The following is a 26802-nucleotide window of genomic DNA, read 5'->3' as shown; positions in this document are numbered from 1 at the left end:
GGTCGTAGCACGGCCCCTCCGTGTGCCACAAAGTGTGATCTCACGATTATGGCAACGATTCCAGCAGACAGGAAACGTGTCGAGGCGCTACAGTACGGGACGTCCACAGTGTACAACACCATAAGAAGACCGATATCTCACCATGAGTGCCCGCACACGGCCACGGAGTACTGCAGGTATCCTTGCTCGGGACCTTACTGCAGGCACTGGGACAGTTGTCTCCAGACACACAGTCTACGGACGACTGAACAGACACGGTTTATTCGCCCAGAGACCTGCAAGGTGCATTCCACTGACCCCTGAAAACAGGAGAGCCCGTAAAGCCTGGTGTCAAGAACACAGTACATGGTCACTGGAACAGTGGTCCCAGGTTATGTTCACGGACGAGTCCAGGTATAACCTGAACAGTGATTCTCGCCGGGTTTACATCTGAAGTGAACCAGGAACCAGATACCAACCCCTTAATGTCCTTGAAAGGGACCTGTGTATGGAGGTCGTGGTTTGATGGTGTGGGGTGCGATTGTGATTGGTGCATGTACACCCCTGCAATCTTCAGAGGAACTGTAACAGGTCAGGTGTATCGGGACATCATTTTGCACCAGAATGTCCGCCTTTTCAGGGGTGCAGTGGGTCTCACCTTCCTCCTGATTGACTATAACGCACCGAGCTGCCATCCTGGAGGAGCAACTTGAAACACAAGATATCAGGTGAATGGAGTGTCCTGCCTGTTCTCCAGACCTAAACCCCATCGAGCACGTCTGGGATGCTCTCGGTCGACGTATCGCTGTACGACTTCAAACCACTACGACACTTCAGGAGCTCCGACGGGCACTGGTGCAAGAATGGGAGGTTATACCCCAGCAGCTGCTCGACCACCTGATCCAGAGTATGTCAACCCATTGTGAAGCCTGTGTACGTGTGCATGGTGCTCAGATCCCTTATTGATGTCGGGGTACATGCGCAGGAAACAGTGGCGTTTTGTAGCACACGTGTTTCGGGACGTTTTTCTCAACTTATCACCAATACCGTAGACTTACAGATCTGTGTCGTGTGTGTTCCCTATGTGCCTATGCTATTAGCGCCAGTTTTGTGTAGTGCCACGTTGTGTGGCACCACATTCTGCAATTATCCTTAATTTATGAGCATGAGTGTATGTTCGACCTCAATAACCTCTCACAGACGGTAGGCGGCAACACTAGCAGTGGAGGTTATATAAAGCGTGTACGGGGAACGCGGAAAACAGTGCAGCTGTTGCCGTAATACATAAACGGAGCGATTTATCTGACGCCCAGAAGGGCATGCTCATTGGCTTTCGGGCCAAGGGGGAAACATTTTCGAAACGGCTCAGATCGGAAGCTGTACGCGTGTCACCATAGTTAAAGTATGCCTTGCATGGCAAAATGGCGCTAACCAAAATTGGCACCGAGGCAACTGTAGCACACCATGGGCCGTAGATGACAGGGGTGAACAACGGCTGTGGAAATGTGTGTGGGCGAATAGACGTGCAGCTGTTGAGCAACTAACAGCCCAGATGAACCAGGGGGCAACCGACAGTGTCTCCTCAGCGATGGTCCAGCGAATGTTGCTGCGTATAATATGGGCCACCGCAACAGTTGCTTGGTTCATGGACCCTTCCTGACAGCTGTTCAATAGCGACGAAGGCTGGAATTTGCGCGCCAGGTGGCCTTTTCAGATAAATCATGTTTTATGCTCCGTTGACGTGAACCGTCTGAAAGCAAATACCCGACAACAATCGTCGGAAGGGTCCAGATCGCAGCAGGGAAGTTATGGTCTGGCGAATGCGTACTTGGCATTCCTGTGCGATCACGACATTCTGGAAGGCACAATGGTTCAACGCAAGTATGTATCTATCCTTGGGAACCGTGTCCAAACCTACATGCACTTTGCTTTTCTCGGCACGACTGCATCTGTCAGCAGGACAATGCGACGTTCCACACAGCTCACAGGTTAAGTGCTGGTTCGAAGAGCACCAGCATGAGTTTACCATACTCCCTGGCCACCAGACCCTCCGGATGTAAACCCAAACGAAAATATGTGGGACCACCTTGATCGGGTTGTTGACGCCATGGATCCTCAGTCGAGAAACCTTTACAGCTGGCAACGGGACTGAAGTCGGCACGGCTCCACAGGCTTTTGACACAGTTCCTCACAAGCGACTTCTTATGAAACTGCGTGCTTTTGGAGTGTCGGCTCAGTTGTGTGATTGGATTCGCGATTTTTTGGGAGAAAATTCACAGTTCGTAATAATTGCCGGAAATTCATCTAATAAAATAGATGTAACATCCACCGTTCCCCAAAGAAGTGCTGTAGGCCGTCTGCTGTTATCGATTTACATAAACGGTTTAGGAGACCATATGAGCGCACTTTTTGATTGTTTGCAGATGACACTATCATTTACAGCCTTGTAAAATCATCAGATGATCAAAACGAACTGCAAAATCATTTCGACAATGTATCTGTATGGTGTGGCAGTTGACCCTAAGTAAAGAAAAGTGCGAAGTCAGCCACATGAATACTAAAAGTGGTCCGCTAAATTTCGGTTACACTATAAATCACACAAATCTAAAAATTGTAAATTCAGCTAAATACTTACTGATTACAGTTACGAATAACATAAATTAGAACGATCACTTAGATAATGTTGTGGGCAAAGCAAACCAAAGACTACTATTTATTGGAAAAATACTTAGAAAATGCAACAGATTTACTAGAGACTGCTTAGACGAAGCTTGTCCGCCCTCTTCTGGAATATTGTTGTGTGGTATGGTATCCGTATCAGACAGGACTGATGGAGGACATCGCAAAACTTCAAAGAAGAGCAGCTCGTTTTGTATTAGCACGGGATGGGAGTGAGAGTGCCTCGGATATGATACATGAATTGGGGTGGTCATCATTAAAACGAAGGCGTTCCTCGTTGTGGCAGGACCGTTTCATGAAATTTCAATCCTCAACTTTCTCCTCAGACTGTGAAAATATTTTGTTGGCACCCATCTACATAGAGAGAGACGATCATCGTAATAAAATAAGAGAAATCAGAGCTCGCATGGAAAGATTGGCCAATCGTACGAAACTTAATAAAGCAAGTACTTGTTAATTAAGCAACGGTCGAGGTAGAAACACGACACTCCTTTAACAAATTGACGGCTGTGATATTATACATCGAGAAAATGGTCTATGATGAAGGATTGCAGTTGTGAGATTGCTTCTGTAAGGCTAAGATAGTTCGAGTACAGATCGAAACCAAATGTTACGATAAACGAACAGTGCGACTGCGAATTATACTCTGTTCAGCCAAGATATTACGACTGTCTGTTGGACCAACTTTGGAACGTAGTACAGAAGCGATTCTGCATGGCATGGATTCGACAAGTCCGTAGCAGGTTTCTGGTGGTATGTAGCACCAGATGTCACGCAGTTCTCGTAAATTACGGGCCGTTGGTTTATAAGTGCGGAGCTGACCGCCGATAGCGCCCCAGTGTGTTCAGTGGGATTCAGATTAGGTGAATTTGGAAGTTAATACACTCCTGGAAATTGAAATAAGAACACCGTGAATTCATTGTCCCAGGAAGGGGAAACTTCATTGACACATTCCTGGGGTCAGATACATCACATGATCACACTGACAGAACCACAGGCACATAGACACAGGCAACAGAGCATGCACAATGTCGGCACTAGTACAGTGTATATCCACCTTTCGCAGCAATGCAGGCTGCTATTCTCCCATGGAGACGATCGTAGAGATGCTGGATGTAGTCCTGTGGAACGGCTTGCCATGCCATTTCCACCTGGCGCCTCAGCTGGACCAGCGTTCGTGCTGGACGTGCAGACCGCGTGAGACGACGCTTCATCCAGTCCCAAACATGCTCAATGGGGGACAGATCCGGAAATCTTGCTGGCCAGGGTAGTTGACTTACACCTTCTAGAGCACGTTGGGTGGCACGGGATACATGCGGACGTGCATTGTCCTGTTGGAACAGCAAGTTCCCTTGCCGGTCTAGGAATGGTAGAACGATGGGTTCGATGACGGTTTGGATGTACCGTGCACTATTCAGTGTCCCCTCGACGATCACCAGTGGTGTACGGCCAGTGTAGGAGATCGCTCCCCACACCATGATGCCGGGTGTTGGCCCTGTGTGCCTCGGTCGTATGCAGTCCTGATTGTGGCGCTCACCTGCACGGTGCCAAACATGCATACGACCATCATTGGCACCAAGGCAGAAGCGACTCTCATCGCTGAAGACGACACGTCTCCATTCGTCCCTCCATTCACGCCTGTCGCGACACCACTGGAGGCGGGCTGCACGATGTTGGGGCGTGAGCGGAAGACGGCCTAACGGTGTGCGGGACCGTAGCCCAGCTTCATGGAGACGGTTGCGAATGGTCCTCGCCGATACCCCAGGAGCAACAGTGTCCCTAATTTGCTGGGAAGTGGCGGTGCGGTCCCCTACGGCACTGCGTAGGATCCTACGGTCTTGGCGTGCATCCGTGCGTCGCTGCGGTCCGGTCCCAGGTCGACGGGCACGTGCACCTTCCGCCGACCACTGGCGACAACATCGATGTACTGTGGAGACCTCACGCCCCACGTGTTGAGCAATTCGGCGGTACGTCCACCCGGCCTCCCGCATGCCCACTATACGCCCTCGCTCAAAGTCCGTCAACTGCACATACGGTTCACGTCCACGCTGTCGCGGCATGCTACCAGTGTTAAAGACTGCGATGGCGCTCCGTATGCCACGGCAAACTGGCTGACACTGACGGCGGCGGTGCACAAATGCTGCGCAGCTAGCGCCATTCGACGGCCAACACCGCGGTTCCTGGTGTGTCCGCTGTGCCGTTCGTGTGATCATTGCCTGTACAGCCCTCTCGCAGTGTCTGGAGCAAGTATGGTGGGTCTGACACACCGGTGTCAATGTGTTCTTTTTTCCATTTCCAGGAGTGTAGATAAACATGAGTTCACTACCGCGCCCCTCAAACCATTGTAGCACAATTCTGATCTTGTGTCACCCGGACAGTTGCGATGCTGGAAGACGCCATCGCCTTCGGAAAAGACATTCGTTATGAATGGTTGCAAGTGCCCCGCAATAATGCTTATAGAGTCCACAGCTATCATGGCGCCTTTTCGTTACTATCTTTAAGTCCACGCAACCCCAGGTGAATGTCCCTCACAGCATAACGCTACCTCCAGTGACCTGTGTGCGTGGCGCGATGCATTTAGATTCGACCACCGACCTATTGTAACAAGAAACTTGATTCATTCGACAAGGCGACGCGTTTCCGTTGATCCACGCTCCAACGTCAATGCGTCTGTGCCCACTCCAATCGTAACTGGCGAGTTCGTTGGGTCAACATTGGGGAGAGGGGGGAGGCGTCCTCTGCAGAGCCCCATGTTTAACACTGTGAGCTGAATGGTGTGCCCCGAAACACCAGCAATGAATTCTGTCGTCAGATCGTTGCCTACCGTGCTTTACAGATTGGGCTACCCTTCGACCTGTACGTTCTGTGACGAAGGTGGATGTCCAGCACGTTGTCGCTAACCGTCAATCAACACTTTCCATAGATGCTCATAGTACAGCATGCGAACAGTCAACCGACCAGCTTCGCTGTTTCTGAAATGTTCGTTCCCAGTGCCATAACGATTTGCCTTATGTAAAACTTGCTTATTTCTGTGCATTCCCCAATTTGCAGCCCGTATCGTCGTTAGAAATATTCCCTATTCGTCTCTGCACCATCTACACTGAAATAAAGTCATGGAATATCGATATGCATATAGAGAGATGGCGGTAGTATAGGGCACACAAGGTATAAAAGGGCAATGCATTGGTGGAGCTGTCATTTGTACTCAGGCGATTCCTGCGAAAAGGTTCCGATGTGATTATGGCCGCACGTCGGGAATTAACAGACTTTGAAAGCGGTATGGTAATTGGAGCTAGGCCCATGGGACATTCCATTTCTGAAATCGTTAGGGAATTTAATATTCCGGGATCCACAGTGTCTAACGGCCTACACTTAACGCCCGAGAGCAGCGGCGTTTTCGTAGAGTTGTATGTGCTTCCTAACAGACAAGCAATGCTACATGAAATAACCGCAGAAATCAATGTGGAACGTAAGACGAACGTATCCGTTAGGACAGTGTGGCGAAATTTGGTGTTAATGGACTGTGGCACCAGATGACCTACGCGAGTTCCTCTACTGACAACACGATATCGCCTCTCCTGGGCTCGTGACCATATCGATTGAACCCTAGACGACTGGAAACCGTGGCTTGGTAAGAGGAGTCCCGATTTCAGTTGGTAAGACCTGATGGCATGGTTCGAGTGTGGCGCAGATCCAACGAAGCCATGGACCCAAGTTGTCAACAAGGCACTGTGCAAGCTGGTGGTGGCTCCAAAATGGTGTGGGCTGTGTTTGCATGGAATGAACTAGGCCCTCTGGTCCAACTGAGCCGATCATTGACTGGAAATGATTATGTTTGCTACTTGGACACCATTTGCAGTCATTTATGGATTTAATGTTCGCAAACAATGGTACGATGTCACTGGGCCACAACTGTTCTCTATTGGTTTGAAGAACATCGTAGTCAATTTGCGCGAATTATTTGGCTACCCAGATCGCCTGACATCGTACGTTTGTGGGACATAATCGAGAGGCCAGTTCGTGCACAACATCCTTCACCGGCAACACTTTCACAATTATGGACGGCTATAGAGACAGCAATGCTCAATATTTCCGCAGGTGTCTTCTCGCGACTTGTTGAGTCCATTCCACGACCAGTTGATGCATTACACCCGGCAAAAAAAATGTCACCTGAGTGTATATACTTTCCTTTCCGCATCACGTGCGTACAACGCCACCAGGCGTCTTCAACCTGCAGGGGGCAGTGGTCACCAAGTTTTAGCTCACCTGTGTATAACGCAGTCCCAGAAATAGATGATTCGTGGGGTCAGAGGTGGACCAACGCGTTATTGACATACGCAATGTGCGGAACTCTTTTTCTTGGTAAATCATCCAGTTCTTTTGAAACTGTAACCGTTTGTTTGTCGGTATATGTTCATCACATCTACAGGTTTCCGTCCCATTCGGATAGTACCTTCGTGGTGCGTCGTCGGTTTTTTGTTGTCTTATAGTGTTCCATCTGATAGGTATGAAAATTACCGAACTATCAGTTTAATAAGTCGCAGTTGCAAAATATAACACGAGTTCTTTACAGATGAATGGAAAAACTGGAAGAAGCCGACCTTGGGGAAGATCAGTTTGGATTCCATAGATATGTAAGAAAATACGAAGCAATACTGACCCTACGACTTACCTCAGGAGTTGGGTTAAGGAAAGGCAAACCTACGTTTATAGCATTTGTAGACATAGAAAAACATTTTGACACTGTTGACTGGAATACTTTCTTTCAAATTCTGAAGGTGGCAGGGGTAAAATACAAGAAGCGAAAGGATATTTACAATTTGTACAGGAACCAGATGGCAGTTATAAGAGTAGTGGGGCATGAAAGGGAATCAGTGGTTGAGAAAGGAATGAGAGGGATTGTAGCCTATCCCGATGTTTTTCAATCTGTATATTCAACAAGCAGTAAAGCAAACAAAAGAAAAATTTGGAGTAGGTATTAAAAACCATGGAGAAGATATGAACACTCTGAGGTTCGCCAATGACAGTGTAATTCTGCCAGAGACAGCAAAGGACTGGGAAGAGCAGTTGAACGGAATCGACAGTGTCTTGAAAGGAGGATATGAGATGAACTTCAACAAAAGCAAAACGAGAATAATGGAATGTAGTGGAATTAAGTCGGGTGATGCTGAGGGAATTAGATTAGGAAATGAGACACTTAAAGTAGTAAAGGAGTTTTGCTATTTGGGGAGCAAAATAACTGATGATGGTCGAAGTACATAGGATGTAAACTGTAGACTGTCAATGGCAAGGAAAGCATTTTTGAAGAAGAGAAATTAGTTAACATCGAGTATAGACTTAAGCGTCAGGAAGTATGAAAGTATTTATATGAAGTGATATGAAGTGTAGCCATGTATGGTAATGAAACATGGACCATAAACAGTTTAGACAAGAAGAGAACAGAAGCTTTTGAAATGTGGTGATACAGAAGAATGCTGAAGATTAGATGGGTAACGAATGAGGAGGTGCTGAATAGAACTGGGGAGAAGAGGAATTTGTGGCACAACTTGACTAGAAGAATGGATCTGTTGGTAGGATACGTTCCGAGGCATCAAGGGATCACCAATTTAGTACTGGAAGGAAGCGAGTAGGGTAAAAATCGTAGAGGGAGATCAAGAGATGAATACGGTAAGCAGATTCAGAAGAATGTAGGTTGCAGTAGTTACTCGGAGATGAAGCGGCTTGCACAGGATAGAGTGGCATGGAAAGTTGCATCAAACCAGTCTTTAGACTGAAGACCACAACAACAACAGTATACTAGCATTACTTTGTATAATTATTCTTCATGTCACGTCTAACCTTCGTGTCACGAAGATTAATTCATATCCGTTACCGCGGTAAAATACGCAACTCGTTGATCACGTAAGCGAACTAGAACAGTCTGGTCTGTGCTCGAACTCCCTGTTAAATAACGGATACTGGTGACTGTCTCTTAACCATCGTGTCGTATTTATTTCCACGACTTGCTACTGCACGTTCCCTCTGGGAGCTGCTGTTCACCACTAGTACTAGAAACAGCACCTAATGAAACGTTGCGGTCCAGCAGTTTACACACGCGCGATATCATTTTGAAATTTGCCTGACGGGCGGCGTCGGCCGCGAACGGTGTAACGCGCGCTGCGGAGCCCGTTCATCCCACGTCGCCAATCGGACTGCCATTAATCACATTGCAGTTAATTGTGTAATTACTACACGAGTTAACGAGTTTGCAGGGCGCGACACGGCCGGCGGCAAATTGCCCGCGCCGCGGCCGCCCGGTAAATGAAATATGCCCGCCGCCCAAACTGATTTCCACCGGCTTCATCCAAACAGGTCCGGACCATCACTGCGTCGCCACTCCGCTGCGAAGAGCGGACGCTTCAGGTCGACTGCGCGAGTGCGGAAGCCGTTTCCGCGTTTTAGAATGACGTCGCCCTCAATAATTACAGAGCGTGACTAACCACCTCTTGCAGGGTGAGGCGCGGGCGGAAGCATGGCCCAGGAGCGTGGGAGGCGAGAAGGCGCATTTATCAGGCCTTGTGCGATCGCGAGCAGAGCGCTGTTCCCGAGCTCTCTCGTGCCCAGCCATTAACACTTGGCTTTTATTGCCGTCTCACAGATATTCCATTCTCTCTAAATTTCAACTACATCTACATAAATATTCCTCAAGCCACCGTATGGTGCGTGGTGGAGCGCACCCTGTACCACTGCTAGTCATTTCCGTTTCTGTTCCACTATCAGACAGAGCGAGGGAAAAAGGACAGTCTATACGCCTCCGTGCAGGTTATACCATCATGGTCCTTGCGCGAAATGTACCGGGTGATCAAAAATTCAGTATAAATTTGAAAACTTAATAAACCACGGAATAATGTAGATAGAGAGGTAAAAATTGACACACATGCTTGGAATGACATGAGGTTTTATTAGAACCAAAAATCACCCCATATTGCTAGACGCGTGAAAGATCTCTTGCGCGCGTCGTTTGGTGATGATCGTGTGCTCAGCCGCCACTTTCGTCATGCTTGGCCTCACAGGTCCCCAGACCTCAGTCCGTGCGATTATTGGCTTTGGGGTTACCTGAAGTCGCAAGTGTATCGTGATCGACCGACATCTCTAAGGATGCTGAAAGACAGCATCCGATGCCAATGCCTCACCATAACTCCGGACATGCTTTACAGTGATGTTCACATTATTCCTCGACTATAGCTATTGTTGAGGATGATGGTGGACATATTGAGCATTTCCTGTAAAGAACATCATCTTTGCTTTGTCTTACTTTGTTATGCTAATTATTGCTATTCTGATCAGATGAAGCGCCATCTCAAAAATCAAATCAGATGTGTGTGAAATCTTATGGGACTTAACTGCTAATGTCATCAGTCCCTAAGCTTACACACTACTTAACCTAAATTTTCCTAAGGACAAACACACACACCCATACCCGAGGGAGGACTCGAACCTCCGCCGGGACCAGAAGCGCCATCTGTCGGACATTGTTTGAACGTTTGTATTTTTTAGGTTCTAATAAAACCCCATGTCATTCCAAGCATGTGTGTCAATTTGTATCTCTCTATCTACATTATTACGTGATTTATTCAGTTTTCAAATGTATACCGACTTTTTGATCGCCCGGTACTTTGGCGGCATTAGGAACGCTCTGCAGTCAACCTCAAATACCCGTTCTCTAAATTTTCACAATAGTGCTTCACGAAAAGAAAGTCGTCTTTCCTCTAGTGATTTCCATTTGAGTTTCTGAAGCATCTCCGTAATATTTGGGTGTTGATCGAACCACCTTGGAAATAGCTCCGGTGCTTTCTTTGAGCACAGGGTAATTTTGCACGACACGTCTCAGAGTCATTCGTACTTTTAACTTAACGCTAATGTGTTATCACTGTATTTTTTTACTACACTGCCTGACAAAAAAAGTGATGCAACCAGAATATGGCCGGATATCAGTGTAACTTCATACAGGTACACACCATCGGCGGTTAAGTACATGATTAGAGTCGTAATTCTATGTGACCACCACCGGAGCGCATTAGCTTCAGGCGTCTAAATCTCCATTTATTAATTCATTTGTACAACCAGTTTCAGCGCTACGTTACGCCATCTTCAGGCCCCCTGACGGAAATGTAGGAAGGATTCCACCTTTGGTCCAATCAAAACATGAACCAGAATCCAGCGACTGGTATCCGTAGATTTTATAGCGACCCCTACGATCATCATGAATCGGCAAGTGGTGACCGAAGGGATTGCTGTTTTAAGAAGAAATCTATGGATACCTGTCACTGAATGCTGGCCGTATCTTGACTGGACAACAAGTGGGATCCTTCCTACACGTCGTTCAGGAAGCCTGAATATGGCGTGATGTAGCGCTGAAACTGGTTGCACAATTAAAATAACAACTGGAAATTTAGACTGCTAAAGGCGTTTTCATTCGACATTTGATACTGAACAGCTGAGGTCCCGCAACTGTCTGAATGAAGGTGGACTTAAGAGAGTGTATTAGTGTTGTACGTATCGCCGCTGATTTTAGGACAACGGTTTGCTCGGCGGAAGTGTGAAGGTGTGAACCATGCCACTGCCCAGAGCGGCAGGATTTTGGGGGCGGAAAAAATCTAAATTTTAATACTATTCCAAAAGGATGAATAAAGACAGTGAAAGTTAAGGTTGAATGAAGATGTGTGGGAACAAGTTGGAAATACAAATAATTCATAAAATCTATTGCCTTACTGGAAATTATCTACGATTTTGTGAGACAGATGACAGTTGAAAATCTGGAGTTGGTCACCTTGTGTGTGTCTTTCAAAACAGCAAAGCCCCTACATATGTGTAAAAATTTATAATAAAGAAACAACGATAAATGTCATCATTATAATGGCCCAACAGTTCCCTTAAACACCTCTAGCATTATCGCTGAGGAAAACACTCTTCAACAAATAAATACAGAATAAGTAAATATCCACTACTTGTCACATGTCATAGTTGTCTGAATCCAGATGGTGTGATTAAGCGGCGTTTACGCTTGAAAAGATACACTTACCACTCCTGCCTCTTTGTGTCTACCATCAATACGAGGCGTATTCGGGAAGTAAGATGCGGTCGGATGCAAAATGAAAACCACTGTGAAAATTCGATGAAGCTTTGCACAGATGTGTTTGGCAGTGTCTTTAGTACACCCGTCGATGGCATCACGTCGCTCTTTTCAGTTCTGAGAGCACAGTGAGCACATAAAGATGCCTTCCGACTTCCGACAAGTGCTAAGAGTGGTGAGAAATTTCGCCTGAAGCTATGCAGCCCATATCACATAACTGTCATGCGTTTTCTTCTTCAAGACAGTTCTCAGCCGCATTGTGCAGGGGCAATGAAGATGCTCCTGCAACGTTTCAAATTGGAAGTGTTTGATTACCCAAAATACAACCAATAATTGTCTCTCTCTGAATTTCATCACTGCTCACGTGAACTGCTCGCTATGAAGACAACATTTTGACACAGACAACGAGCTGTAGGCCAGCGTAGAGTACTGGCGGAAATCACTGGCGGCTGCCTTTTATAGATAGGGTATTGGAAAGTTCGTACAACGCTACGACAAACGCGTAAGCCGTATCTGCAACTGTGTAGATAAATAGCTGGAAGCTGTAGCTAACTGTCGCAAATAAAACATTTTTGATTTTCACTGTGGTTTCCATTTCGCGACCGACCGGACCTTACTTTTCGAATACCCTTCGTACCACTTACATTACTCTTCTTCTTGCCATGCTCCTCTAAATTCATGTTTTCTGCTTTGTCTGTAATTACTTCTTGGTTTTATCTCATTTCCTTTCTTCCTCGATGTTGAAGCCATAATCAATAGAAACTAATATGAAGATCATACGGAAACAACCTATCAAACTCTATTTTGGTGGCGAAGCAACTATACTCCACTGCACGAACTGTTCGTCCAGTTTCGTTGTATCTCACACTGTTTGTGTTCCAGCAATTTTATTTAGGATTTAACTATTACTTGTTGCTACAATAAAAGTGGTTTCAAAACTGCTTGTTTTCTGCCATAAATCGTGGTCATAATTTTTCGGAAAGTACACTGCCTCGAAATCCGACCATAGCCGTTTGTTCTTCATCTACCGCAAAGAGGAAAGAGATTAATAAGTTATATGAAATTTGAGGTAGTGGAGGATACTGTCAGAAACTTTACTTGAATGTCACTATCTGATTGAACTCCATAATCGATCCGGTCGTAAAGACAATGTATACCACATTTCGTTTCGGCCTGCATTTCTTTACTAATAACTTTCCATGTGTCCTCGCTCATGCTTTTGCACATGATGTTGATCGTTATTTTTGGGGTTTCACAGTACTTCTTTTCGTTCTTACAACTGTGTCCGAGCTACGCACTATACGCACTTACCAGTGTTCATCTTGTCGTGGAAGAAATGCTCGAGCAGTCATTACCATTAATTTTACTTTTGATTTATTTATGCATGTCTCAGTTTTTCATTCATTTACCTAGTAAAAGTTGTTGTAGAATAGGCCTACATTTATTTTGTGAAACAGATTGCCACGTGTCACCGGCGTGTGCAAACCCGCTGTTAGACGTTCTGTCTCACGTAATGTAGCTTGTTTACTTTTTCTTGTTCTCTGAGATCCATAGTTGTGCTCCGAAGTAGTTGGCATGATTCGGAATGTTTCGTGCCTTTTCCAACTTCTAACAACGTATGCGATCTGTCACTTTCAGCGCTGCAGTGAAAGGTCGTTCAATGCAGACTGAACAAGTGTGCGTTCGTTTCTTTGTCTTTGTGGTGTACTATGAATAGGGAGCATACGTGGGGACAAACATCTACATCTGCATCTACATCTACATTTACACTCCGCAAGCCACCCAACGGTGTGTGGCGGAGAGCACTTTACGTGCCACTGTCATTACCTCCCTTTCCTGTTCCAGCTGCGTATGGTTCGCGGGAAGAACGACTGCCAGAAAGCCTCCGTGCGCGCTCGAATCTCTCTAATTTTACATTCGTGATCTCCTCGGGAGGTATAAGTAGGAGGAAGCAATATATTCGATACCTCATCCAGAAACGCACCCTCTCGAAACCTGGACAGCAAGCTACACCGTGATGCAGAGCGCCTCTCTTGCAGAGTCTTCCACTTGAGATTGCTAAACATCTCTATAACGCTATCACGCTTACCAAATAACCTTGTGACGAAACGCGCCGCTCTTCTTTGGATCTTCTCTACTTCCTCTGTCAACCCGACCTGGTACGAACCCCACACTGATGAGCAATACTCAAGTATAAGTCGAACGAGTGTTTTGTAAGCCACCTCCTTTGTTGATGGACTACATTTTCTAAGAACTCTCCCAATGAATCTCAACCTGGCACCCGCCTCACCAACAATTAATTTTACATGATCATTCCACTTCAAATCGCTCCGCACACATACTCCAAGATATTTTACAGAAGTAACTGCTATCAGTGTTTGTTCCGCTATCATACAATCATACAATAAAGGATCCTTCTTTCTATGTATTCGCAATACACTACATTTGTCTATGTTAAAGGTCAGTTGCCACTCCTTACACCAAGTGCCTATACGCTGCAGATCTTCCTGCATTTCGCTGCATTTTCTAATGCTGCAACTTCTCTGTATACTACAGCATCATCCGCGAAAAGCCGCATGGAACTTCCGACACTATCTACGTCTATGCCACGCTTCATTTACACGCAGAACAACCAAGTATTGCGCGAACTCTACTTTTCTCTACTCACCTCTTGTACTCTCTCAGCTCCTCCCTCCACACCTCACGCTCCCATCTGCTCGGGGAACGAAAGAACGTGTCATAACATAATATCGGTTAAGATAATTACTTTTGGAGTTATAACTCTACCTGTACTGCACTGTAAGCGTTTGACTTCTCTTTCACTGACTGATGCCCCATATCTGACTGTGTTGTTGAAGATGTATTCACGTCAAAAAGACGTTTAAGTGTGATAGGTGAACATAAGACGTTATGGATGGATGATCGTGAAAATAAGACATCATGGATGGATGATATTGTGACGATATCTGAAAATCGCAAAAAGGGGAGGGGTGGTGCATGAAATTTTCGCACGGGGCTGCAAAATCCCTAGCGCAGACCCTGGTTCATGTTCGGTGTTGTTACTAGTCCTGGTGGCGTATGTCAAGGGCTTGAACAGCGGCAGATGTTGAGTAATCAATGTGAAGGACATAGAGATGCCAGGTACTCGTGTAAAGCGGCGTTGTATGACAGGGTTTGAAAGGGGGTCTCCATTTGGCTGGCAGGTCGAATTTTAAAATTCAGACTTACTGGATATTAATATGGGACAGGGGCTCGATGTTGGGAGCGGAGGTCAAACATACTCGTCGTCAAGGCTCTGATCGACCACGTCTCACCGCCTCAAGGGTGGATCGCCGTACTGTGCACGAAACACATCGTAACCCCTTACACCTGCGCCTGCAATCGAAGAGGAAGTAATGGAACATTCTATGTCATCCTGCACAGTTGGCCGGAGACTAGCGGTAACCCGACTGCGGAATTCCCGTCCAAACACAAACGGCTGCGTTTAGATTGGTACCATGAATGAGAAGCATGGATTTCTAAGGCATGGCTTCGCATTGTGTTCAGCGCTGAACCCACCCTGACGACCATCGTCGGGTATGGCGGAGACCTGGTGAGAGGTCCCCTACTTTCAATGTTCAAATGGTTCAAATGGCTCTGAGCACTATGCGACTAAACTTCTGAGGTCATCAGTCGCCTAGAACTTAGAACTAATTAAACCTAACTAACCTAAGGACATCACACACATCCATGCCCGAGGCAGGATTCGAACCTGCGACCGTAGCGGTCACGCGGTTCCAGACTGAAGCGCCTTTAATTGCACGGCCACACCGGCCGGCCTACTTTCAATGTTTTGGATTGGCATAGCGGTGTTACTCCTAGCGTCGTGGTTGGGGAACCATTGGATACGATTTAAAGTCAGCGCTGACAGTGATCGACGGAACTCTGACGGCATAATGGTAAGTCCTCGTGCGTTATCTGCCATTCGACAGCAACGTGCTGCTACTTACAGCATGGCACATGTCTCCTTGGACTGTCTGTGAGGTGCTGAGGTGTTTCTATGGGCACCAAGACCCCTAGATCTGTTCCCAATAAAACATGTGTGTGACCAGCTTGGCCAGTTCCAGTGCCAGGATATGAAGGGTCATTTGCAACTCTTCTGGGCCAGAGTGCTTCAGCAGAGCACAAACGGATATATGGCAGCCTTCCCAAACGGATCGGAGAATATGTCGAGACCAAAGAGGGTGCAACGTCATGCTTATAAGTGGTCCCATACTGCCGAATAATTTATAAATTTGACTCTCTTTTGTAATCACTGGAATAACATCATATACCATCTCATCCCGAGGAGTTTCGTTTCTCCATCCCTTCACTTTTTTTTTACTAGGTAATGTAGAACAGGGCGTATATATCTCATTTTCTTCGATCATTTCATGTAAGCTGACTCTGTGGATAGGAAGATGGCGTTCCTAGCGAGGATACGCTCACCGTAGCCTCAGAGATAGCCCAAGTATCTAAGACTCTGCGGGGCTCGCGCTAGCCCCGCGATCCTAGTAAAGGATCACACGGGCAATCTCACAAGCAGCCATCCACAATATAACTTGAATATAATATTCCGCTTACGTCTGTTGAATATGTTTACTGTGACTGCAGTCTTAAAATTTTGTCAGTTTCAGGCTTACTGAAAGCAAACGCTGTCAAGTATGAAATAAGCTGGCATTACACGTAAGTAGCAGAGCGCTAAAACTGAAAACGTAAGTAATACTTACGTGGGATGTTGAAAACCATTCTACGACGTGCTCAAATGATGCGTAGAAGCGCGGGGATAATTATACCACCATACCTATTTACACTGACTGCTAGAAACTATATTCTAGTTCGTAACGACTTAACGTTGCAGAGTGGCCTTTAACACAGGCGTAGACAGGATTTGATTTCGTGGAACGGAGAGGGGTATCAACAAAAGGGCATCGTAGTATTGTAACAGACTACAAGTCGGTACTATATACTTAGTGCCATTTTGTAGTCTGTTGAAAGTCCACGTTACTACGATACTAAGATGTCCGATGTATACTATGGTACGTATTTATATATAAAACTAAAGTTATTGTGAGTGATTTAGAAAATAAATTATAACATTCATCATCAAGCAGAAATCGGTCGGTACAATTCTTTCGTCAATGGTTGCTCCACGGAGATATGTTTTTTTGTGGCAGTTGGTTACCGATGGCACAGGAAATTTGCACGCCCCTGTAGGAAAACCGCGTCTTTCCAAAGTGGTATAGTTTCAAACAGCAATGAATTAGTGAGTGGGGCAAGCAGCAAACGACTGTCACGAAGAGACAAAGTAAAGAGTTTTTCCCGTCTTCCTCAGTGCTGACAACACCCGCACGGTTTGCACGTCGTAGGCGCATCGATCATCTGCTATGGTAGAATTAAGAAAGAAAGTTTAGCATTTTGCCGTCAGCTAAAATCACTACAGATGAAGTTTTAGTAGGATTTTTTATTACTGGAGGGGAAGGAAGCGACCGGGGCCGTGGCCTTGGAACCCTCTGTTGTTCGACTACAGCGAACTGGGAAATAAGGGAAAATCCAAATCTAGACAGCTGGCTCTTGTGTTGGACCTTTGTCTCCCGAATGACAGTCCAGTGGATTCTGCGTGCAGCACCACGTCATCCCTTTAAGTGCTACGGTACAAATGACAGACGAAAATTATAAGTTCCCATGAAAGCATAAACAAGTGCTACAGAAAGTAGGCCCGTGCGGAATAAGTAGCCAGATGTGTGACTGGATCGAATATTTCTTGACAGGCAGAACGCAGTACGTTATCCTGGACGGAGAATCTTTCTCAGATGTAGAAGTAATTTTTTCATTGCCCAGGGACTGGCAACTAACTGAATGAAGACAGACAAAAGCGTAGTAGCTTCTGATTACAAGATAAATGATTCGCAACACAATTAAAGGGGTCACTTGGCCGCCGGGTTATCCGCGCGGTCTAACGCACTGCTTCCCGAGCGGGAAGGCGTGCCGGTCCCCGGCACGAATCCGCCCGGCGGATTAGTTTCGAGGTCCGGTGTGCCGGCCAGCCTTTGGATGATTTTTAAGGCAGTTTTCTATCTGCCTCGGAGAATGCGGGCTGGTTCCCTTATTCCGCCTCAGTTACACTATGTCAGCGATTGCTGTGCAAACACTGTCACCACGGACGCGTACACCATAATTACTCTACGTCGCAAACATTTGGGACTTGGGGTTATACTCGTCTGGTATGAGACGTTCTCGGGGAGGGAGGGGGGGGGGGGTCCACTGGTGGCCGAATCGCACAATAACCTTGGGTTCGGTGTGGGGTGGCGGTGGGGTAATTGGACTGCTGTGGCCTGTTGTGAGGTTGTGAACTACTGAGAGCTACGGCTGGATGAAGCTTTACCTTAGTTTCTAGGTCCCCGGTTTAATACACAATACAAACAAGGGTCACTTCTTTAAAACCCACTAACTGTCTCCCAGAAGTTTGAAATTTGGCCCTAAGGTGCCTATACCCTTCGTCAGTAACGATGCAAAAGCGTAGCTGCCTGAGACGACACCATAGGGCTCGGCGACGCTTTGTAGAGCAAGGTCTCGACACATGCGAGTAAACGGGCAGAGTTCAGAAGTTTATGTGAGCTGTACGATGGGCTGATGATGTACATTGGCACCAGATTTACCCACAGTTCTGCCCAATTGGCATGTGGAGGTATCACACGTTGGGAAGGTCGTCGAATCCCCTCTTACCCACATTCCACCCCTTCGTTTGACACCTCGCTGATGGAGATCAGAGCTGCGACGCCCAGCGTCGAAATCACGGTTTCTTATTGGTGGCCGAGGAAAACATTTCAGACACACAGCCGCTCAGAATCGACACGGAATTGGGACGTTCATTACACACATTTTGTGCTCGATAACGACAGTTTGCAGTGCGATGCACAACTGGACGACATTCCTGACAAATATGGCGACCGCTCACACCTTCCGGACCATTCAACTCCTTTCTAAGGACAGGACATCGCGTGACTCCAACCCAACTGAATGTGGTCTCACCCCTGTGGAGTGTAGCGTGACGGCACGGTTTGCTTTGGTATACGGGGTGGAATCACCAGCGACAGTTCAAAAGCATTCGACGAAATATGAACATGATCGGAAGCGGAAAAGGCTGTCCATTCTTTTTAAAGTATCCTTATTCGCACCCTCCTGTAGTTACTTATTGGACATCCTAACATGGACTATGTGATTTAGGCCTTGATATTAAGCATAGATTCCAGCTGAAGCAGCAGAATGGGCTGATAGAATCTCTAACGTCATTTCCAGTTGTGATCCACTAAATTTTAGGATATGACTTCCACATCTATGGCTACATACCTATGCGTTATAGAGAATACTTGTTGTGGCATTTGTTTAGCATTTATAGTAGTGGAGGGTGGTCATGTATAGACTTGTGTTTGACATCAGATGTATTAGGATGGCTGTTTGTGGCAGCAAGGCGCATGAATTCGAACTTTCGTTGCGATTTTGCGTATAATACAATAAACATGTATTTTGTAAGAGTTAAACAGACAATTTAGATGCAGTAATATTTAATTTGTGCTTGCAAACTGTGAGAATTTCTCAACATACGGTAAGTAGTTTTTCCGAGACATAGAGACATTGTCTTTGGAAATGTCACATATCTCACTGTTACCGTCTCTGGTTGTGTGTTTACAAGATGAACATGCTCTTCTGTTGTCTAAGTAATATTTTTGGTAACAAAGTCACATTATTCTTTCCTTTCTTCCCTAATAAGACGATTGTGCTGTGTGTATTTGTTTGTGGTGGTGTGGGTGGTTGTTTCCAAAAATGCAGCAGTTCAGATGGAATGTACACTTCACGTATCTAGATTGGTGACATCGCTGTTTTCGCACTGCTGACGTATTTTTAGAATATTGTGAGCAATAAATCCGACAAATACCGCTTATAAAGCATTTAGGGAGACTTCTGATTGCGAATTGCTATTACTTACATAACTTTCAGTAGACCTTTGTGATTGGCAATAACGGCAATAACTGGCAATAAATAACACAGTTTATATTGTTTGTAGTGAATCACACGATGACTTATCTTTATCCCTCCTAAAAATGGTGCTTGAGAACTTTTTTTGAGTGTGAGAAGACATACTTTTAGGGTGTGTTCCGAGCAGGCCTGATTAGTTAGTTACATTGTCTGTCTGAGTGCCTGCTTAGCTAACACATATTTTTCTGCGGTTCTAAGTCTAGTGAGGGTAGTTTTGCAAGATCAAATTATTAGCCTAACTTCTAAAATGTCAACTGTTATTAGGCGTTGAAATCTACCACTGGAACACATACTTTAGGGTTTCGGGCACTATTGTGGAAATTAACTCGCACTTTCTTTTACATTGCAGATGTAAGGTCACCTTAATGGATGTGAGGGTTGCAGTGTTTCTTTATGTATTAGTCTCAACTAGCATTGTAAACATCGTACATTTTGCACCGTCTTGGAAATATTTTATTTGAGGGTGTGTTTTGAGTAGGCATAATAATACATTCAGTGTGTCTGTTTGCCTGCTTAGCTAACACTTATTATTCTGCAGCTGTAGGCCTGGTGAGGGTAGTTTTACGACATAGAATTTTTAGGCTTACATTCTCAAATATCAGCCATTGTTAGGTACTGAAATCTACCACTGGTGTACATACTTTAGAATTGTGGACACTACTTTGGCGAATATGTGCATATGTGTAAATTTACTCGTTCTTTCTTTTACATTGTAAACGGTTATATTGTGGCATCAATACCAATTTTCGTGTTTTGACCTCCTGGCATTCTAAACATCGGAATTTTTAGTACTGCTGACGTATTTTGCAGAATAAGAATTTTTTCAACATCTTCGATGTGAAAAAATAAGTAATTTACGAGTCTTGCATGTTTTAACAAAATTGTGTTACTAAGAACGAACTTCCTTGGAGCTATGCACTCGTTTTCTACAATGCAGCAATCTGCTAGTGACAGGAGCAAGCAGGATGTGAAAGGGGACTTGCTTTTATTTAAGTTTTCAGAGTTTATGGGAGAGTATTTATGGTAAAAAAAAACTCATTTTCGACGATACGAATTCGTATTTCGTTATTTATATTTTATTAGCAAATGTTGGTTTTTAACCATTCATAGAGGAATGTGCTATCTGCTTGTTCCAATATTGCATGGAGAATGAATTACAGCTTTAAATCAAAGTTACCAATGTGACTGGTGAGCCAGTCCTTAAACGAATTTTTGAAAGTCAGTAATACAAAGATAGTTGACAATTTTTTTCAAAAATTTAGGTACTTGACCGTATTTGGCAGCAGCGACGCTCAGACTCTTCGTGTAAAATTTGTAGAAATTCAGGATGGTGGCTGGGTCCTTCCCTCCCGTCGCCGACCTTGGTACATGCAGTTCCCGGTATGACCTTGGAGATAAGGAAGCGCTGATGCTCCTTTCAGCGAAATATGATATGCACAATTGTCTTCACTGTAATACGACACCACAGATAAAAAAGTGTTGATGCTGATGTCAGCACCATTTAGGCTCATTGTCTTCTAACCTCTGTTTGTACAAAAACGAACCTCACGAGCGTATAAGTGTACCAAATACGTACTGACTGAAATACTATGCCAAGCAGGCAAGCAGTGATAGCTGGCATGAACAAATAGGCAGTCTGAATTACTGTTCTATAACTGTAAGGCACTGGGAGAGTGCAGTTAATCTGTAGCTTACACTTGACACAATATGACATGACTGTCCTCTCAAATTAAGTGCTACAGTGTTACTTTGATGTCTAAATTGTGTGTAATATTTATCAAAATACGTAAAGACATTAGCATTTAGATCTTAGGCTACGTAACTGGTTGTACATAGACTGAACTTTCGCTATCAGAAGTACTGAAGTTTTTGGAAGTTTCTCAATAAGGCTGCATGCTAACCAGCACCATTTAACGGGTAGGAAGATAATGCAGCATGTTGTACACCAGAAAAATATAATCTATATTATTGACTGGCTAATATAGATTTCCTAATCATGTGTTGATCTTGGATATACTTGCGATTATGTTCCACTGGTGTTCTATATACCAAAATCACATATTGTATCACTATAGATAGCACAATACGTACTATCAATACGTTTTTGATGAGATGTTTGACGGATTGTATCACTTAAACTATATATATGCATAATGCTCCAAATATAAAATATAAACACAGAACCTGTCCATAAGTAATAATGGACAAGGTTCTACACAGAGGAAAGTTCAAAAGCTATAAAATATAATCTTTGCACCAGAATAACATTATTTATAAATGTGCACAATGCTTTTGAGTAGGAAACACAAAGGCTTCTTATCACAATATTCAAGTATAACTACTGATTCCTGATTGTGAATGAAATTTCGACCTTGCACCAAAATAAAACTGTCCGTATTATTTATCGGGATATGGAAGAGTTCCAATATAGTACTATTTCTGGTGAAGCAGTAAACACCACAGTGAAGTTATAGTACATACACTGTCAGCTTCTGGTGTTAGAATACTTAACCTCAAGATAAAAATTAGGATAGGAAAAGGACCACATGCAAGGGTGGGCCCACAATTCTTACGTCATTTGTCCTTTGAATGATCGCATTTATTTACAGTGCACATGATAGCACAAAATGAAATACAATCTCTGAACATAAATGGTTGTCAAACGAAAATAAGCCTTTTTAAATTTTAACACACGCTGACAAGACTAAACTTTCAGTTTTTGCTGCCCCATAAATCAGTGCCAGCAACAAATAAAAAATAAATCATAATAAAACATCTCTTAAACAATAAGTAAGTAAGAGACAACTCTTGAACAATCTTCTTAAACAGTCACAGTTACTAAGTTAAGAACTGGGAATTTAGACTAAACACCCAAGCATGGCAATATGACGAATTTTCTTACATCCTTAGAAAAGGATAAATGATAAATTAAGCTCAAGCGAAGAGTAGTGAGCTATAATTAAAAACAGAAATCTAAGGAAATGGCAATCAGAACGGAGATAACATTAAAATTTTCTTCAGCGCACCATGTATATACGCATATATTTGAACAGACAAAGGCAATACCTCAAAATTTAATTACAACATCGCTCACATGTAGGCTATTAGGCAGAATATTTAGAAGTTAAAGCAAGTACAGCAGAGCTTTAAGAAGTAAAAGGCGAAACTTAACTTAAAGGAGGCAAGCCGCCAAGTTGAATAGTTCCACTGCAGCAGTAGTGGACACGCTTCAAACACAGCTTGAAGGCACGTGCAGGGACACAACAGCAACAGGCACCCGCCGAAATGTCGGGCTCGCGCTTCACACGGCTAAGAGGCATTGCTAACAAACACCACATAGATGATGATGATTATGTTTGGTTTGTGGGGCGCTCAACTGCAAAGTCATCAGCGCCCGTACAAATCATAATTTTTCCGCAGACCAATTTTTTACACTGTCCAATCTAGCCAGTGTCACGAATGATGATGATGATGATGATGATGATGATGAATGATGAGAACAACACGAACACCCAGTCCCCGGGCAGAGGAAATCTCCAACCCGGCCGGGAATCGAACCCGGGACCCCGTGATCCAGAGGCAGCAACGCTAGCCACTAGACCGCGAGCTGCGGACTACGTCACAGATGAGATATAGGCTATGGAAATACAAATTATATGAACAACAATCGCCACCTTCTTAAGAAATCACGATTATATGCCCAAAAAATCCATCATAAAATAAGTTGGCAAATATTATTCCCAAAAAATATCTTAAATCACTGGTAAGTGAGTACAAAAATATAAAAATTAACGTCTCTCAAAAGAATTTAGGTAAACTTTACACCAAAATTGCACGGTCAGGTGCCTACCTGAATCAAACAAGTAGAACAAATAAATGATTAAACTCAACCCTCCAAGAAACACTTAGTGACTAAGCATTACAAAGAGTGTTTGTTTGAATCAGCCCTGAGGCTTAACAACCGTCTAGAACCTAGTTTCAGAACACAAAGTATTAGTACAGGGAATTCACTTCAGAATAATTAATAGGTAAAATTACAAACATAAAAAACTTCAAAAAATCTCAAACTCAGCGAACAGGAATTATGGCACACGACTCACAACCGCGTTCATAAAACTGAGTAAATAATTTCATTAAACACTAAAGCTCAAAGGTAAACTGCCACACACATGAGGCGAAAGATAAGTTTCACTAGTAAATCACTGATTCTGAAATTGCCGCGTGGCTAATGGCCTTGGTAATCCACAGCAAATAAAGGTGTCAGTGATACACTTTTATCACCAACGCAGGAACAATCACTAATTTATGCCCAAAATTTCTACCAACGAAGTAAATGTAAAGGTACAATGCGATTGCAACCATTTTAATTTATTGTATTAAAATGTTCCAGTGATCCATAAGGCATCAACAGCAGAGGCACAGATATCAGGGCGCGAGCAATACTGACTGCCAAATTTTCTAGTAATGTTCCTTGCATGTGTGGAAACGATGAGGGCAAAACTGCAAGCGTCGAGGTCTGTAAAGCACGGTAAACAGGGAAGTGAAATCCACTGAAGGAGGACACCGTCGGTACAACAATGTGATTGCCGCTACCCACAATAGTGACAAGACGATCTCGGCACAAACGGAACTAATGTCGAAGGAACCGTTGCGCGCGAAAACCCTCGCGTGATACCCTTTCTGCTGCACCTCTTCTGCCCTTTCTCACCTCACAACCCATTGCCGTCTTGTTTCAAACACTCCGAGTCAGCGATCATCTACGAAAATTGCAAGTTAAATTCGTTGAAGCTGACAAACGTTATGTTCAAGTGGCAATTTTCTACAATTTTGCTGTACCTAACTGGGGCAATATGTAACATTTTCGTGTAACAGTGACGATGTATGGGGTAATTTGTTGCAAATGTACTGTAACACATCGAAGTTGGGGGCAATTTGTTAAAATTTCGCTACAACAGGGGTTAATTTGTCATAATTTAGCTGCAACATTTCGATACACTTTGGTGTAACATGTTGATGTGTAGGGCAACTTCTTACAATTTTGCTTTAACGTGGCGTTGTATGGGGCGAAGAGTCATATAGTCTCCAGTGTGCAATAGCATAAGTTACCATTATCAACAGAAAATGACAACCTTTGTAGTGCAAGGTATAGTTTTTTTTGCCTAGAATGGAGTCACTATAATGTCTGACTGGCTGTCAATAATTGAAAGTGGTTAGTAGAAAGCAGAGGATCCCTATATAAGGCTCTTACGCATATAAGTTTTTATTACTACTATTTAGTATGTTATTATGTGCAGAGCAGTGTGTCTGAGAAAGACATGTGCCCCCCAAGGCAGATGGTTTGCCACTCGAACCATCCTTAAATTCTCTCTTGTCAGAAGAACGACAGTTATTGAATTTAATTAGCTCAAGAGGGTTCTGGTTTCGGGAGAATAGTCAGTTCGAAAATCCTGTACAACGACCCGAGCTGCCACTATTGAAAACCTGGCTGGCACCTGCAACGTGTCCCCCCCTCCCCACCATCCTCTCGCCCCCCCCCCCCCCCCAGAGCCAGTTTAAAGCCATGGCTGTCCTACAGTTTCCAAGGAATAGCTGAGAGTGAGAGTGGCAGGCCTTCTTTTCTGCATAGTGTCTAAAGATAAAAGCCATGGTAATATCTCAACAGTGTGGCAGAACCAGTTGCGTTCACTCTAAAAATCTGGTTCAGCCAAAAGTGTTGCATTGCTCTCGATAGAGCTATTGGCATATAAGGCTGATCAGTCATGAAGACAATGCTTCTACGAAGTGCCAACTTCGTGTAAAAAATTGTGCTCTTCTACGCAAACGATGGTACTTAAATGTGTTTTTCCCAGTATTTTATTGATTTAACAACAAACATCGCCCATATAATTGGAAACAGCATCCTCTCCATGAGGAGTTTTTCAGAGTAGAGAGTTGAGGGCTGTGAACTTGGATTCAGCGAACCCTGCTCTGGACCACAGAGGGAACGTCATTACCGCACGCTGTCAAAACCCATATTCTGTGCACCTTTTTACTTGTTTACTTTGCCACAAAACTTGTGTTGCTTAGCTTGATTGTATTTGTGGCTTCTTGCCGTAACACTGTCCTTGATTATGTGAATTGCCTAGATAGACAGATCTGGAGCTCAAATGGCTCTGAGCACTATGGGACTTAACATCTGAGGTCATCAGTCCCCTAGAACTTAGAACTACTTAAACCTAACTAACCTAAGGACATCAGACACATCCATGCCCCAGGCAGGATTCGGACCTGTGACCGTAGCGGTCTCACGGTTCCAGACTGAAGCGCCTAGAACCGCTCGGCCACACCGGCCGGCAGATCTGGAGCACTAGTTCCATATAGTATTCCCCAGTTTGTGATACCTCCCACCATGTTTGCGTAATTTTTTTAAATAATTTTAACTACGTAGAAATTTGGTCTCTGTTAATCTGATTCATGTCAATCATTAGAGCACATACGGGGTGTTTCAAAAATGACCGGTATATTTGAAACAGCAATAAAAACTAAACGAGCAGCGATAGAAATACACCGTTTGTTGCAATATGCTTGGGACAACAGTACATTTTCAGGCGGACAAACTTTCGAAATTACAGTAGTTTCAATTTTCAACAACAGATGGCGCTGCAAGTGATGCGAAAGATATAGAAGACAACGCAGTCTGTGGGTGCGCCATTCTGTACGTCGTCTTTCTGCTGTAAGCGTGTGCTGTTCACAACGTGCAAGTGTGCTGTAGACAACATGGTTTATTCCTTAGAACAGAGGATTTTTCTGGTGTTGGAATTCCACCGCCTAGAACACAGTGTTGTTACAACAAGACGAAGTTTTCAACGGAGGTTTAATGTAACCAAAGGACCGAAAAGCGATACAATAATGGATCTGTTTGAAAAATTTTAACGGACTGGGAACGTGACGGATGAACGTGCTGGAAAGGTAGGGCGACCGCGTACGGCAACCACAGA

This window comes from Schistocerca piceifrons, chromosome 3, assembly GCF_021461385.2.
Source record: "Schistocerca piceifrons isolate TAMUIC-IGC-003096 chromosome 3, iqSchPice1.1, whole genome shotgun sequence".
NCBI lineage: Eukaryota > Metazoa > Arthropoda > Insecta > Orthoptera > Acrididae > Schistocerca > Schistocerca piceifrons.
Note: the sequence above shows the minus strand (reverse complement) of the source record.